The sequence below is a fragment of the Ambystoma mexicanum genome, chromosome 4q, assembly GCF_040938575.1.
Source record: "Ambystoma mexicanum isolate Mex_15411 chromosome 4q, UKY_AmexF1_1, whole genome shotgun sequence".
NCBI lineage: Eukaryota > Metazoa > Chordata > Amphibia > Caudata > Ambystomatidae > Ambystoma > Ambystoma mexicanum.
The window spans coordinates 1,229,892,902-1,229,910,799 of NC_090928.1; positions in this window are offsets into that span (position 1 = coordinate 1,229,892,902).

Sequence of the window (17,898 nt, forward strand, 5' to 3'; positions counted from 1 at the left end):
CTGTAGAAGGCTAGAGACCCAAGAGAGCTGTAACTTAGCTTACAGTGCCCTCTTGTGTCATGTTGCACTAAAGCCGCAACATGATAAAAGAAACTACGGGAAACAGCGTTCCCCGGTACTGACTGTCTTAAGGGCATGTCAGTTTCCCCATAAGAAAAGGAGCGAAAGCCCAGAGAAGTGCGGCAGAAGGCTGTACTTCTCTGGCAAAGTCAAGAACAAGGTTAAAAACAATAGCAAAAAGTTTAGGGGTTGCCACATGGAAGGAAAATTCCCTACAATTACGAAATCTTTCCTAACACTCGCCCCTCCCAGACTATGGACAGGGGGAACTAATCCACCCCTGGATGAGTCTCTTGTTCAGGTCGGTAGAACATTCTGGACAACCCATCAGCATTGCTATGTTGGACACCTGGCCTATGCTCAATAGTGAAGTCGAAGCCTTGTAGACTTATGGACCACCTAAGCAACTTTGGATTCTCCCCCTTCATGTTCATTAGCCACTTTAACGGCTTATGGTCAGTCTGCACAGTGAAGTGGGTCCCATAGAGGTAGGGCCTCAGCTTCCTTAGGGCCCACACAACAGAGAAACATTCTTTCTCTACCGTGGACCATCTGAGCTCTCTGTCCTTAAGCTGGCGACTAATAAAACCGATAGGGTGTTCCTTACCCTTCTCATCTACTTGTGATAGTACAGCTCCTATCCCAGTGTCAGAGGCATCCGTCTGCACGATAAAAGGTCTTTGATAATCAGGGGCCCTGAGCCCAGGGGCCTGGCACAAGGAGTCTTTTAAGCCATTGAAGGCTTTCTCACACTCGTCGGTCCAAGTTACCTTCTTGGGTTTCTTCGGAGTTGTGAGGGCAGTCAGAGGAGCAGCTATGGTGCCATAGTCTGCCACAAAATTGCGATAATACCCCGTGAGTCCTAAGAAGGCTCTCACTTGGGTTTGCGTAGTGGGGGTAGGCCAGTCTTGTACTGCTTGTACTTTACTGGGTAGAGGCTGTATCCTCCCTCCACCTACTTCATGTCCAAGGTAAACCACTGAGCCTTGTCCAATCTGGCATTTACTAGCCTTTATGGTCAAGTGGGCTTTCTGAAGAGCCTGGAGCACAATCCTGAGGTGTTTCACATGGTCTTCCCAGGTGGCACTGAAAACTGCTATATCGTCCAGATATGCAAGACAGAATTCGTCCAACCCATTCAACACATGATTCACAAGCCTCTGGAAAGTGGCAGGTGCATTCTTCAACCCGAACGGCATTACCCGGAATTGGTAAAGGCCGTCTGGAGTAGAAAATGCTGTATTCTCCTTGGCATGTTCTGCTAAAGCTATTTGCCAATAGCCAGCAGTGAGGTCAAACGTGCTGAGGTACTTGGAGGCACCCAAAGTATCCACCAGCTCATCTGTTCGAGGCAAGGGGTGTGCATCTGTCTTGGTGACAGCATTCAGAGCCCTGTAATCCACGCAGAACCTCAATTCAGAAGTGCCTGCCTTTGGAACCAACACCACAGGACTGGACCAAGGACTACTAGAGGTTTCAATCACCCCAAGGTCTAACATCTTGTTGACCTCGGTCTTAATATAAGACCGTACTTTATCCGACATCCTGTATCCCCTACTTTTGGTAGGTACACTGTCTCCTGTGTCAATGTTATGTTTGCACCAAGGTGTCAAACCAGGGGACTGTGAAAACAGGGGGGAAAACTGCCTAAGCAAACTTTTCACCTCAGCCTGCTGATCAGAAGTCAGGTGAGGGGCCACTCGGACACCCTCAACGGAGCTATCTGAAGGACCGCTCTGGAACAGGTCGGGGAGAGGTTCTGACTCCTCTTCCTCAACATCTGAAGCCAGTAGCAGTGCTGCGATTTCGACTCTTGGGACGAAAGCCTTCAGCCTATTCACGTGGAACACTTTTGGAGCCTGTCCAGGCCTTCCAAGGTCCACTAAATAGTTCACCTCACCCAGGGGCTCCACCACTGTATAAGGGCCTGACCATTTGTCCTGTAAAGCTCGAGGCCTTATTGGATTCATGATCAGGACTTGCTGACCAGGTGTAAAGTTGATGAGGGAAGCTTTCTGGTCGTACCAATGTTTCACCAGCGCTTGCCCTGCCTTCAATTTATCACTAGCCAAGCCCATCAGAAGTACCATCCGTTTTCTGAGCCCTAGCACATAATCAACTACATTGGTAGTAACAGGGGGAGTGGGCATCTCCCATCCCTCTTTGACGATGGCTAAGGGTCCCCGTACGGGATGACCGAACAGAAGTTCGAAGGGGCTGAAGCCAACACCCTCCTGTGGTACCTCTCGGTAGGCAAACAGTAGGCATGGTAAAAGAAGATCCCATTTTCTTCTCTGGGGCTCCTCCAGAGCCCCAATCATGCTCTTTAACGTTCTGTTGAAACGTTCCACCAGACCATTGGTCTGGGGGTGGTATGCAGAAGAGAACTTGTAGGTGACCCCACATTCTTTCCACATAGCCTGCATATACTTCGACATAAAGTTGCTGCCACGATCTGACACAACTTCTTTAGGGAAGCCAACCCTAGTAAATATGCAGAGTAAAGCTTTTGCAACTGACTTGGCAGTTGCAGTTTTCAATGGGATGGCCTCAGGATACCTGGTTGCATGGTCGACCAGCACCAGGATAAACCTATTGCCCGAGGATGTTTGCGGGTCAAGGGGACCAACGATGTCGATCCCTACCCTTTCAAATGGTACCCCCACAACTGGGAGTGGTACCAACGGAGCTTGGATTGTCGCGCCAACCTTACCAGACAACTGGCAGGAGGCACAACTACTGCAGTGACTTTCTACTTGCACCCCCATCTTGGGCCAGTAGAAGTGCATGGATAACCTTTGCTTGGTCCTCTTCTTACCAAGGTGACCAGCAAGGGGAACTTCATGCGCCAACTGCAGGAGGAAGGGCCTAACAGCAAGGGGAACCACCAACCTCCTATGGTCTCCTTCTGTAGACTCTGTGGGCTCACTATACAGGAGTCCACCTTCCCAATAAATCCTATGCTTCCCAGGAGGTTCACCCTCAAGCTGGGAGCAGGCCTGTCTCCTTAGGCCTTCCAGAGATGGGCACTCACGTTGGCCTTTACTGAATTCGTCCCTATCAGGACCTCCTTCAACTAACAAGTCTTTTAGTTCAGGATGATCGTTGGGGTCGAATACTTCAGGCATCGCCACCTCCTCGTCAGGCCCGGGCGATTGACCAACTTCCTCCACCGCAGTGGTAGGCGAGCTCGGGGGAATATTCTCTTTCCCTCGTCTTGACTTGTAGACTCCTTTTGCCTTGGGTTTCCCCTTTGGCTGGGGCGGCATATTGGACTTGGCCAATGCTACCCGTGCTTGAGACCGTGTGTAGGGTCTTTCGGCTGTGTCTCCTACGAGCCCTAAAGCTCTGAGATCATTGCCCAACAAGACCTTTCCCGGGACGTTTCTCTGAATGCTCACTGGAATCCTGACTGCTGTACCATTTAAAGTGAGATTTACAGGGATCACGGGAAACATACGGAGGGGGCCGTCAGCCAACTTAGTGGGCATCAGAGTAGCTCTGGCAACTTCCTCTGAGTCTACCAAGGTAGAATCCACTACAGTTCGACTGCACCCACTATCCCTAAGAGCTGGAGTATCCACTCCATTGATCAGCACACTGTCTTTAAAGTAGTGCTTGGTATTATCTGGAATCCTAGCATAAGCCTCTGCGACTTTAGGCTCCCAGGAACCCAGGGACACTAAAACTACCTCAGCCTCTATCCCGCTGGGAAATGAGTCTGAGGAGAAGGATGCTCCTGTAATCTCTTCTTCCTCGTAGGAGGAGAAGGCCAGATTAGCGGAGTGGACCCCCAAAGGTCTAACCTTACAACGGGGATCCCCCTTCACATGGTCAGTTGCTCCACAAGAAAAACAAGCCCCATTGGGTCTGTTTACGTAGGGAGGCTTATTATAACCAGAGTTCTGTTTTGGAGGCTGACCTCCACTACCCTGTGAGTTCTCTTGTGTCTTACCCTTGTTTTTCTTTTGGTGGCCCTTATGGGAAGAAGATTTAGCAGATTCCCCACCCTCCATATCTTTGGACTTTTTCCCTTCCTCCTGCTTACCAGGATGAGTTTTGTCCTTATGGGACACTCGATGTGACACCCATAAGTCTGCTGCAATGGCCAGCTTCTTAGGATCTATCTCCTTCGAATCGGCCAAATGCTGCTTAAGCTCCGGGGAAGAAGAAGCAAAAATGTGTTCCAGCATGACCAGATTGATCATGCCTTCGAAGGTAGAAACCTTATAACCTTCGACCCAGCCAGTTAAGTTTTTCAAAGATTCAGCGACATAAGATACCCAAGTACCACCTTCCTTTTTCTTATACTCTCGAAAACGCTTTAAATATTGGGCCGGAGTCTTCCCAAACTTTAAAATGAGAGTTTGCTTTAACATAGCGAAATCAGCCCGCTCAGCCTTCGACATTTCCATAATGGCACTGCAGCCAGAATGGGGCAGTCTACTGAGCAACCACGCAATCTTATCAGCATTGTCAACTTCCTGGACCTCGCATGCATACTCAAACGCATTCAGCCAGTCCATAATGTCATTCCTTTCTTCATACACACTGAGCAGATCTTTCGGAAACCGTGGATGAGAGGAAGCCCCAGACCCATGTCTAGGACCCTTGGATCTATTTGCAACCTGAAGCTTGGCCAGTTCCAACTGGTGATCCCTGTCTTTCTGTTTTTCTGCCTGTTCGATTTTTAGTTTGGCTATGCTGAATTCAAGCTCCTGCTGCCTAAACCGCAGCTCTTGCTTCTTGAATTCAAGCATAGCCTCCCCATCAACACTGGCAGAGGAAACATTAGACATTACATCCTCCCTGTCCTCGTGGTCGCGATGGATCAGTGCAGCGGCAGAACCGTCGGTTCTGCCAGTGAGAGCAGCCCCACCACCTTCTGCACTGTCCTCGGAAGTTATAGCGTCAAGCTGCGCTTCTTGCCACGCCACGATTCTCTGGATCATTTCCAATTTTGTGCCTTGAGAGGAAACACCTCTCTCCGCACACATCTTTTTCAGCGTTTCTGATTTGGAAGCATTTAAAGTTAACAAGGTATTTGTTTCCATACTGTTTGATAGGACTATGGCCTTTTTAAAGTTATATTACAACAATTCACTACGTGTACTGTTTGGAATAACCTGAAATGCCTTAGTTCGAGCGCAACACTGGATACCTTCAGTCGTATCCCACCGCTGTACACCAATTTGTTAAGACGGATTTCTGAACTCTGTCCGGGTGGCGCAGAAGTTCAGAAGGCCAACCTAATTACTTGGAACAGGGTAACCTCTGGACAAGCCAGACCAATCAAGGTAGCGATCGCAGCGGTCAAGACTAGGTCTCAAGAGGGGTGAGGGTGACTGAAAGCCCGCAATGAGCACACAAAGCAAGAGCGCTTACAAACTACTCCAAACAGTTGTTATATCAAAAATAGATACACATTTATTTTAAGGCCTTTAAAATAATGACCGTAGCGAGAAAATCACAATATCACAATATTAAACCAACACATACCATATCAACACAATATATATACAAAGACACAGTCGCAAGCGTTTAAAGCACGAAATATGTAGTCCACCTGAAAGGAAAGGAAAACAGGCAGTGCGATAACGCTTTAGACTCAGTTCGCCTTCAGAGGCACCTAACTAGATGGAAGTCCGAGCCCTGCGAAGAGTGGAGCCTTGTGCTCAAAGTACCTGCCACGCCGGTGCCAACGGGCAAAAGGGGAAGCTCTTCGGAGGAAGTCAGGCAGTTCGGGTTAGTGCACAGCAGAAGGAGAACAGGTTCCGCAACTCAAGCGCAGCCTCCACAGCGAGCAGAAGCAGAGCGCGGGTACGGCAAAAGGGTGCTGTTTTTACACAGCAGGGAAAGGCAATGGGATACTGCAGGAGGGCGACCAGATCCTAGCTAAACTACTCACCGGTCCCCGAAGCAAGCAGACCCAGGCTTCTCCACGTTAGTTTCAGCAGCTGGCAGGTTCAGAAGAGCAGGGAACGCCTCGTAGTCGTGTAGAGCAAAAAGACGTCCCAATCGACGAAACCAGCACAGTTTTGTTGCCGCAGCAGGACAACGGAGCGGCCGTGTGTATTCAAGCCAAATGTACACTCCTCCCTTCAGACTTGGGAACGCCAAGCGTACGAAGCGTGGGAGAGGAACAAGGACTCGAAATACAACACAACCTGGCGGCAGTTACAGAGCAGGACTCCCTTGTAAGCTGGTCAGTCAACTGGATGGCCCAGAGACACTTCCGAAGGCTTACTTGGCAGGAGATGATGAAGTCGCCGGGAATAGCTGTTCCTGCTATTCCAAAGGTCGAAGCACCAGTACAGGCCTTCTGGTTCGATCCAAGGAGGAAAGGGTTTCACAGGACGACAGCAGTGCAAAGGAGGATTCCTTCAGCGGGTCACCAGCGATTCCTCGGTCCAGCCTCTTGGTTGGAGGATACTTGGCTCCTGTATTCCTTAGTTCGTGAGAACTCAGGAGATCGAAATGGTAGTGGTGTTTCCAGCTCCCTCTTATCCACGGTTCCCTTCGCGCCAAAACGGAGGGGAGCCAATGGGAGATCCGCTCATCAACACACATACCATACGTGGACCAATCACGGACCACGGTGGTCCCAGGCATTCACACCACCCCAGACTCTCTGGCACCCAGGATGTGTATTGGGACCAGACATCCCAGCCCACACCCTGGAGGCACACAAACGACATGTAGAAGCCCGCGAAAGCAACCACGTTTCGCGGGAAAGTACATGCCCAAATAAGGAAGGCCCCGGGTCGCCCGACCTGGGGAAGGTGAAGGGAGCAAGACGGTCAGTGGACAGGACAAAGGAGCCTCGTGGACTGGCCATTTTGGGAGCCAGGCCACCATTTTGGGTTCAGAGCAAAAACGTGCTCAGTACGCCAAAAGGAGCTCAAAATAAACAAAACGATCGCTGCCACCATTCGAGTCCCTGAATGACTTGCACCGATCAAATACCATCCTAAAAGAGTATCTAGGGTCTGTAGAAGGCTAGAGACCCAAGAGAGCTGTAACTTAGCTTACAGTGCCCTCTTGTGTCATGTTGCACTAAAGCCGCAACATGATAAAAGAAACTACGGGAAACAGCGTTCCCCGGTACTGACTGTCTTAAGGGCATGTCAGTTTCCCCATAAGAAAAGGAGCGAAAGCCCAGAGAAGTGCGGCAGAAGGCTGTACTTCTCTGGCAAAGTCAAGAACAAGGTTAAAAACAATAGCAAAAAGTTTAGGGGTTGCCACATGGAAGGAAAATTCCCTACAATTACGAAATCTTTCCTAACAGGGGGGGCACCCCAAAAGGTGAGGCAGGACCCCCAATAGATGGGGCAGTAGTGTTTGGGCACCCTGGGGGCAGATAGCTACACTAATGTGCCCATCTGCACCAAGCGAAGTTGGGTAAACAAAAAAAAATATACAAAATCACAGGCTGCTTTTTAGGGGGGCTGAGGGCCACCCTAAACTGGCAGCGAATGATGTACCACAACGGGGGTTGGACCTCAACCCCCCCAGGCCAAATATAGGGCCCCACCTCATGCAACCCTCCCTGGGGGCAATTATCTGCTCCTAGGAAGGGGCATCTGACCCCAGGGAGGGATGCATGAGGTGGGGCCCCCCCTATCTGCCCCCAGGGAGGGTTGCATGAGGTGGGGCCCTCCATTTGGGGGGGGGGGGTTGAGGGCCACCCCCCGTTGCGGTACATCATTCGCTGCCAATTTAGGGTGGCCCTCAGCCCCCCCTAAAAAGCAGCCTACGAATTTGTATTTTGTTTTTTGTTTATCCAACTGTAACGCTCACCTGATTCCCGTAGAGGCGCCGGTCTTGACTGGGCGTATACCGTATCTTCAAAGGTGATGTGTAACACACGGCTGGCTCTTTGGGCTGGACCTCTGTGCACTGTATGTCTGACTCGAAGGGTAAGATGTCTGCAGATAGAAAATATGGGATTAAGGAACTGGGTTATTGAATGTCTCTCTCTTCTTCCCTTTCTCTTCTCCTGTAGAACCCCAAAGGTTAACGCTCTCACCTTAGGTAAGTGAACGCTGTGCTCTCCATCTGCCTCGGGGCAGGGTGCTGTAACCAGTTTCTTCACTGGATAAGGGGAGCAGGCCTCTTGACTTCAGAGGACTGCTGTCCGTCGTTTACTGCACGAACTGTAAGTTTCGAGTAATTCTAATGTCTTTAAAGTCTTTAGTAATGATGTTTCTTGTTTTGCAGGGTTCCGGCGATGGCGGATGACGGGCTGAAGTGAGTTGAAGATGGAGCCCGTGTGATGAATAGAAGCGCCTGGAAGCACGTAAGTAAGCACTTGTTGCCTGCTTCATGATGCGCTCTAACTGTCTTTTTATTTTGCAGGTACAAGTTCGGAGCGGCTGCAGGGTGCCGGAATACCCACTGGGTTAGATGTGGAAAGGAGTAATGGCACGTGAGTATTAAAGTTCCCCAATGTCTTTAAACGCACCTTGTTTTGTCTTTCAGATGCCGGAATGCAGTGTGAAGACCTCCGGAGCGCACGAAGAGTAGGTAAGCCTTTGTCTTTCAGATGCCGGAATGCAGCGCGAGGCGTTGGTGACAGCCGATAGACCAGGTAAGTGAAGAGCTGTCACTGAAGACCGTAATGCTAACCTGTTCTTTCTTGTCTTTATAGGTGTTGCTGAAGACTGGATTCAGGATGGTAAGCCTTTTTCCTTAGGCCCAGGATCAGATGCAGAAGACACAATGAGCGTTCTGCTGCAGAGGATGCAGAATAACGCAAAGCAAGATTCATCCATCGGGTGTGGTTTAAATAGCCTTCTGTAGTGCTTAGGTGTCTCCTTCCACAGCCACGCCTAGGTAAGAAAAGAGTTCCTGCTTTCCAGAAGAGTTCCAGTGTTCTGAATCTAGGGAGTGGCTCCTGCCCCACCCAACAGGAAAAGTAGTTCCAAACAGAAGAGGATCAGAGGCTCAACTGGCAGGCAAGTAAGCAGCATGGTCTGCTGCAGGTAAGTCCACCCAAGCATTATGAGCCCGGCGGTTCCAGCGCTGGGACTGGGCATATTTATGAGCCTGGTGCCACTGGCGCCAGGACTGGGTCCAAAAGGTCCCAATTGGGACTGGTTGGCACTCGGAACCTGGGTTATGGATCTGCTTCCAAGGGAGTTGGGAAAACCCTGACCTTTTGGAAGTAGAGATCATGACAGTACCCCCTCTCAAGGCCCCTCCCAAACCGGGCTTCTCCGGGGGTTTTGGCTTGTCAGGAAATGTTCGGTGAAATCTTTTGATTAGGCGAGGAGTGTGGACATATTCAGCAGGTTCCCAGGATCTCTCTTGGGGGCCGTAGCCTTTCCAGTCAATTAGGTAAAATAGTTTAGATTTGGAGATCTTGGAGTCCAGAATGCTTTTGACTTCAAACTCGAGTTCTCCATCAACTAGGATAGGTTTTGGAGATTTAGTTAGTCGGGTTTGAGGTTGCACGGGTTTTAATAGAGAGACGTGGAAGACCGGATGTATCTTCATGTGCGGGGGCAAGTCCAACTTGACCGCTACTGGGTTTACTATGGTAGTGATGGAATAGGGACCAAGGTATCTTGGGTTGAATGTGCGTGGCCCTTTTAGAGGTAGATATTTGGTGGATAACCAGACTTGATCCCCTACTTGATATTGAGGGGCTTCCTTCCGATGTTGATCTGCTCCTTTCTTGTATTGTTCTTTAGCCCTTTGAAGGTGAGAAACAGCTTCCTTAAAGGCTTGGGTGATTGTAGAATGCAGGTAGTCTACTGCTGGTGTTTCAAGATCTTGGCGGGGATCCAACTCCGAGGTTCGCGGGTGACTGTCGTACAAAAGAAAAAACAGGGTTTTCCCAGTTCCCGAATGGACAGAGTTATTGTAGGCATATTCGGCTATCCAAAGGTTGTCTTTCCAAGTTTTTTCAGTTTGTTGCAGCATGCAGCGTAAATACTGTTCCAGAGTTTGATTGGTCCTCTCGGTTTGTCCGTCGGTCTGAGGGTGGTGACTGGTCGATAGTCTCACATCAATTTGAGCCGACCGACAGCAACTTCGCCAAAAATGAGAAATAAATTGACTACCTCGATCCGAAATTAGAACCGAAGGAAAACCGTGCAGTCGGACGATGTTTTCGAGAAATTCTCGGGCCAGAGTTGCTGCTGTTGGCAAGCCTTTGAGCGGAATGAAATGCACCATCTTGGAGAATAAGTCCACGATTACTAGAATCGTATTGTATCCGGAGCATGGAGGTAGATCGGTGATGAAGTCCATAGAAAGCGTATGCCAAGGGCGAGGTGGGATGTCAATAGGGCGTAAGAGGCCTGCTGGTCTTTCCTTTTGACTCTTGTTTTGGGCGCATACTCCACAGGACATTATAAAGTCTCTGATATCTTTTTTCCAAGACGGCCACCAGAAGTAGCGCTTGATCTTTTCTGAGGTCTTGGCCATACCGGGATGTCCTTCCATTAAAGAATCGTGATAACAAGAGATTACTTTTTTCTGTAAATGTGTGCTGGGTAGGTATAATCGTTCTTGGAAATACAATAAGTTGTCCTTTACTGCAAAGTCCTTTCCCTGCAGATGCCAATTCTGTATGTCTGCTGGAGTTACAAGTTGCCTGGCTTTATCCTTAACTTCCTCTATGGATTCTGTGGCGATTACACCAGAATTCTTTGTTCCGGAATGATTGGTACAGGTTTAGGGTTGATCAAGTGTTCTTCCACTCCCATCCGAGAAAGGGCATCAGCTTTACCGTTCTTTGTACCAGGTCGATAGGTAATTATGAAGTCAAACTCGGCAAAGAATAATGCCCAACGGAGTTGTCTAGAGGATTGGGCTTTTGCGGTTTTCAAATATTGCAGGTTTCGGTGATCCGTAATCACAGTAACGGTGTGTCGGGCCCCCAGCAGATAATGCCGCCAAGCCTTAAAGGCAGACTTGATAGCCAGAAGTTCCTTGTCAGTAATCGTGTAATTGATTTCAGGAGGCGAGAATTTGCGGGACCAAAATGCCACGGGATGCAACTGATTGGTTACCGGGTCCTTTTGTGATAGAACTGCCCCCATGGCAAGGCTTGAAGCATCAGTTTCCACGATGTAGGGGAGTTCGGGGCGAGGGTGTTTTAAGATTGGTGCAGAGATAAATTTAGTCTTCAAATCCTGGAAAGCTTGTTCCGCCTCGGTAGACCATTCAAAACGTTTGTTTTTCTTTAACAAGGCAGTGATGGGCTGGACTATTCGAGAGAATTCGGGGATAAACCTGCCGTAAAAGTTAGCGAAGCCTAACATGCTTTGCACACCTTTTACGGAGGATGGTGATGGCCATTTGAGAACTGCATCGACCTTCTTTGAATCCATACGCACTCCGCCAGGTGATAATATGAATCCCAAGAATTCAACTTCAGTCACGTTGAAAACACATTTTTCCAACTTAGTGAAAGGTTTGTGTTGACGCAATCTTTCGAGGACCATTTTCACGTGTTTCCGATGTTCAGATTCCGATGAAGAATAAACGAGGATGTCGTCAATGTAAACAACAACACACACATCTATGAGCTCTCTGAGGACATCGTTCATAAAATATTGAAAGGCGGCCGGGGCATTGCAAAGTCCGAAGGGCATGACCTCATATTCAAATAGCCCATACTTGGTGCGGAAGGCCGTCTTCCATTAATCGCCCTCTTTTACTCGTACCAAGTGGTAAGCTCCTCTAAGATCCAGCTTTGTATATATGCATGCTTTTCTGACTTGGTCCAGGAGTTCAGGGATCAAAAGTAACGGATATCTATTCTTAACGGTGATCTGGTTCAGGGAGCGATAATCTATACAAGTTCTAAGGTCTCCTTCCTTTTTTGGAACGAAGAACAAAGCTGAAGAAGCAGGGGACTTGGAAGGACGAATAAACCCATTTGACAGGTATTGATCCATGTATTGTCGAAGGTGAAGGTTCTCAGGCTCGGTAAGGGCATAAATTCTACTACAAGGAGGAGTAGATCCAGGTATCAGGTCTATCTGGCAGTGATAAGACCTATGAGGAGGTAGAGAGTTAGCCTGATCCTTCCGGAAAACATCTTGGTATTCTAGGTATTCGGGAGGTAACTGGGGAGTCTCTGAAGAAATTGCTGCCAGTGCAACACCAGGTGGAGGGTGACAAGTAGAGACACATTCTGGAAACTGGACCGTCCTTGCTCGCCAATCGATCAGAGGATTGTGTTTCTCTAACCAAGATATTCCTAGAATAATCTGAAACTGAGGGGCCTTGATCACATCGAACACGATCTTCTCATGGTGTCCATCTTGACTTACTAGTGTCACCTCTTGAGTGGTATGCGTTACTGGCCCGGAGGCTATCTCGGTACCATCCACCGTAGTAATGACGTCCTTTACAGCCTTGGGACAAAGAGTTAGATTCATCCTCAAAACCATTTCATGATCCACATAATTGCCGATGGCACCGCTGTCGACGTAAGCTTCAATTGCATGTAATCGATCCGGATTATCAGGGCTAATGAGGACCATAGGTATCACGAAATGCGAGGTCACGGATTTGGTTTTCACGCTCAGCAAGAGGACCTCTATTCTTGTCGGGATAGGTCGTTTCCCTGCTCAGAGTTTGTAACTTTGGTAACTGCAGCTCCTACTGCCTTCTTGGCAGGTTTCACCGGACAGTCTCGAAGAAAGTGCCCTGAGTTTCCGCAATAGAGGCATAATTGCAACTGTTTTCTCCTTTCCCGCTCCTTTTGTGTTAGAGGACCTTTCAGACCCCCTATTTGCATGGGTTCCCCGGAGTCTACTCCTTTGGAAGGAGTTGGCGGTTTGGAAAATACTCGAGCATCAAACTTGGAACGATCAGCCTTCCTGTTCTGCAGTCTGTGATCTATTTGAACGACTAAGTCTATATAGTCCGAACAATCTTGTGGGGGATTCACTACTTGGGCTAACACATCTTTGAGCTCTCCACGTAGACCTCTATAAAACAGCGTAATCCTTTTGTCCTCAGGCCATTGAGTTTCCACTATCAGTCTGTTGAAAGATGCAATATAAGCCAAAAGGTCTTGATTACCTCGTCGCAACGAAAGAAGCTCATTGTCCAAGGCCTGCCCCTGTGAATGTCTTGCGAACAGTTTTTCCATACTGAGCTGAAAAGCTTGAAAATCATGGAGGACAGGATCATCTTGATTTACTAGAGGGATCGACCAGTCTGCCGCATTGCCACTAAGGTACGAAAGCACGAAAGCTACTTTAGCTTGATCAGTTGGAAAGGCTGCTGGCCGGCATAAGAAATGCAACCGGCACTGATTGATAAATACTGCAAACCTCTTTGGGTCACCAGAAAATCGTTCGGGCAGAGCCAGAGGAACATTCCCAGGTAGGTTGATCTGCACTGGATTCATAGAGGATGTAGAAGGAAGATTTCCCCCAGATGCGGGTAACGGGGTCTGTCCGGCTTGTGACTGTAGCAATTGTCTAGCGAGATCATCTGTTCGCTCCTTGGAAATAATCAGTTCCCTTCTTAGAGCGTTCGTTTCCTGACGGGCTGCATGCACTTCTGCCCTTAGTTCCCCAAGTAACTGGGCTAGCTGGTCGGTATCCGAGGTTTCCATAGCGCCTGGATGGGAGTTTTGTGGTAGGCTTTGCGTTCTGTAACGCTCACCTGATTCCCGTAGAGGCGCCGGTCTTGACTGGGCGTATACCGTATCTTCAAAGGTGATGTGTAACACACGGCTGGCTCTTTGGGCTGGACCTCTGTGCACTGTATATCTGACTCAAAGGGTAAGATGTCTGCAGATAGAAAATATGGGATTAAGGAACTGGGTTATTGAATGTCTCTCTCTTCTTTCCTTTCTCTTCTCCTGTAGAACCCCAAAGGTTAACGCTCTCACCTTAGGTAAGTGAACGCTGTGCTCTCCATCTGCCTCGGGGCAGGGTGCTGTAACCAGTTTCTTCACTGGATAAGGGGAGCAGGCCTCTTGTCTTCAGAGGACTGCTGTCCGTCGTTTACTGCACGAACGGTAAGTTTCGAGTAATTCTAATGTCTTTAAAGTCTTTAGTAATGATGTTTCTTGTTTTGCAGGGTTCCGGCGATGGCGGATGACGGGCTGAAGTGAGTTGAAGATGGAGCCCGTGTGATGAATAGAAGCGCCTGGAAGCACATAAGTAAGTGCTTGTAGCCTGCTTCACCATGCGCTCTAACTGTCTTTTTATTTTGCAGGTACAAGTTCGGAGCGGCTGCAGGGTGCCGGAATACCCACTGGGTTAGATGTGGAAAGGAGTAATGACACGTGAGTATTAAAGTTCCCCAATGTCTTTAAACGCACCTTGTTTTGTCTTTCAGATGCGGGATGCAGCGCCGAAGGCCTCCAGAGCGTGCAAAGAGTTGGTAAGCTTTTGTCTTTCAGATGCCGGAATGCAGTGTGAAGACCTCCGGAGCGCACGAAGAGTAGGTAAGCCTTTGTCTTTTAGATGCCGGAATGCAGTGTGAAGACCTCCGGAGCGCACGAAGAGTAGGTAAGCCTTTGTCTTTCAGATGCCGGAATGCAGCGCGAGGCGTTGGTGACAGCCGATGGACCAGGTAAGGGAAGAGCTGTCACTGAAGACCGTAATGCTAACCTGTTCTTTCTTGTCTTTATAGGTGTTGCTGAAGACTGGATTCAGGATGGTAAGCCTTTTTCCTTAGGCCCAGGATCAGATGCAGAAGACACGATGGGCGTTCTGCTGCAGAGGATGCAGAATAACGCAAAGCAAGATTCATCCATCGGGTGTGGTTTAAATAGCCTCCAGTAGTGCTTAGGTCCCTCCTTCCACAGCCACGCCTAGGTAAGAAAAGAGTTCCTGCTTTCCAGAAGAGTTCCAGTGTTCTGAATCTAGGGAGTGGCTCCTGCCCCACCCAACAGGAAAAGTAGTTCCAAACAGAAGAGGATCAGAGGCTCAACTGGCAGGCAAGTAAGCAGCATGGTCTGCTGCAGGTAAGTCTACCCAAGCATTATGAGCCCGGCGCTTCCAGCGCTGGGACTGGGCATATTTATGAGCCTGGTGCCACTGGCGCCAGGACTGGGTCCAAAAGGTCCCAATTGGGACTGGTTGGCACTCGGAACCTGGGTTATGGATCTGCTTCCAAGGGAGTTGGGAAAACCCTGACCTTTTGGAAGCAGAGATCATGACACCAACTTTGCTTGGTGCAGATGGCCACATTAGTGTGGCTATCTGCCCCCAGGGTGCCCAAACCCTAGTGCCGCATCTATTGGGGTTCCTGCCCCACCTTTTGGGGTGGCCCTCTCCCCCCTCACCCCGAATGGAGGTGGGGTGTACCTCACACAGCCGTTTGGAGGAGGCCCAGGGGGGGCTGCATGAGGTGTGTCCCCCAGCCATTGGGGGGGTGGGGGGGACACCAAAAGGTGGGGCAGGACCCCCAATAGATGGGGCAGTAGGGTTTGGGCACCCTGGGGGCAGATAGCCACACTAATGGGCCCATCTGCACCAAGCGAAGTTGGGTAAACAAAAAAAAATATACAAAATCACAGGCTGTTTTTTAGGGGTGGCTGAGGGCCACCCTAAATTGGCAGCGAATGATGTACCAAAACGGGGGGTGGCCCTCAACCCCCCCCACCCCAAATGGAGGGCCCCACCTCATACAACCCTCCCTGGGGGCAGATATCTGCTCCTAGGAAGGGGCATCTGACCCCAGGGAGGGATGCATGAGGTGGGGCCCCCCTATCTGCCCCCAGGGAGGGTTGCATGAGGTGGGGCCCTCCATTTGGGGTGGGGGGGGTTGAGAGCCACCCCCCGTTGCGGTACATCATTCACTGCCAATTTAGGGTGGCCCTCAGCCCCCCCTAAAAAGCAGCCTATGAATTTGTATTTTGTTTTTTGTTTACCCAACTTCGCTTGGTGCAGATGGCCACATTAGGGTGGCTATCTGCCCCCAGGGTGCCCAAACCCTACTGCCCCATCTATTGGGGGTCCTGCCCCACCTTTTGGGGTGGCCCTCTCCCCCCTCACCCCAAATGGAGGTGGGGTGTACCTCACGCAGCCGTTTGGAGGAGGCCCAGGGAGGCCTGCATGAGGTGTGTCCCCCAGCCATTGGGGGTGGGGTGGAGGGGTACCCCAAAAGGTGGGGCAGGACCCCCAATAGATGGGGCAGTAGGGTTTGGGCACCCTGGGGGCAGATTGCCACACTAATGTGGATATCCGCACCAAGCGAAGTTGGGTAAACAAAAAACAAAATACAAATTCACAGGCTGCTTTTTAGGGGGGCTGAGGGGCACCCTAAATTGGCAGCGAATGATGTACTGCAACGAGGGTGGCCCTCAGCCCTCCCTGACCCCAAATGGAGGGCCCCACCTCATGCAACCCTCCCTGGCGGAAGATAGGGGGGGCCACCTCTTGCATCCCTCCCTGGGGTCAGATGCCCCTTCCTAGGAGCAGATATCAGCCCCCAGGGAGGGTTGCATGAGGTGGGGCCCTCCATTTGGGGTGGGGGGGTTGAGGGCCACCCCCCATTGCGGTACATCATTCGCTGCCAATTTAGGGTGCCCCTCAGCCCCCCCTAAAAAGCAGCCTATGAATTTGTATTTTGTTTTTTGTTTACCCAACTTTGCTTGGTGCAGATGGCCACATCAGTGTGGCTATCTGCCCCAAGGGTGCCCAAACCCTACTGCCCCATCTATTGGGGGTCCTGCCCCACCTTTTGGGGTGGCCCTCTCCCCCCTCACCCCAAATGGAGGTGGGGTGTACCTCACGCAGCCGTTTGGAGGAGGCCCAGGGAGGCCTGCATGAGGTGTGTCCCCCAGCCATTGGGGGTGGGGTAGGGGGGGGCACCCCAAAAGGTGGGGCAGGACCCCCAATAGATGGGGCAGTAGGGTTTGGGCACCCTGGAGGCAGATAGCCACACTAATGTGCCCATCTGCACCAAGCGAAGTTGGGTAAACAAAAAAAAATATACAAAATCACAGGGTGCTTTTTAGGGGGGCTGAGGGCCACCCTAAATTGGCAGCGAATGATGTACCGCAACGGGGGGTGGCCCTCAACCCCCCCCCACCCCAAATGGAGGGCCCCACCTCATGCAACCCTCCCGGGGGGCAGATATCTGCTCCTAGGAAGGGGCATCTGACCCCAGGGAGGGATGCATGAGGTGGGGCCCCCCCTATCTGCCCCCAGGGAGGGTTGCATGAGGTGGGGCCCTCCATTTGGGGTGGAGGGGGTTGAGGGCCACCCCCCGTTGCGGTACATCATTCGCTGCCAATTTAGGGTGGCCCTCAGCCCCCCCTAAAAAGCAGCCTATGAATTTGTATTTTGTTTTTTGTTTACCCAACTTCGCTTGGTGCAGATGGCCACATTAGTGTGGCTATCTGCCCCCAGGGTGCCCAAACCCTACTGCCCCACCTTTTGGGTTGGCCCTCTCCCCCCTCACCCCAAATGGAGGTGGGGTGTACCTCACGCAGCCGTTTGGAGGAGGCCCAGGGAGGCCTGCATGAGGTGTGTCCCCCAGCCATTGGGGGTGGGGTGGGGGGGCACCCCAAAAGGTGGGGCAGGACCCCCAATAGATGGGGCAGTAGGGTTTGGGCACCCTGTGGGCAGATTGCCACACTAATGTGGCTATCTGCACCAAGCGAAGTTGGGTAAACAAAAAACAAAATACAAATTCATAGGCTGATTTTTAGGGGGGGCTGAGGGGCACCCTAAATTGGCAGCGAATGATGTACTGCAACGGGGGGTGGCCCTCAGCCCTCCCCTACCCCAAATGGAGGGCCCCACCTCATGCAACCCTCCCTGGCGGAAGATAGGGGGGGCCCACCTCTTGCATCCCTCCCTGGGGTCAGATGCCCCTTCCTAGGAGCAGATATCAGCCCCCAGG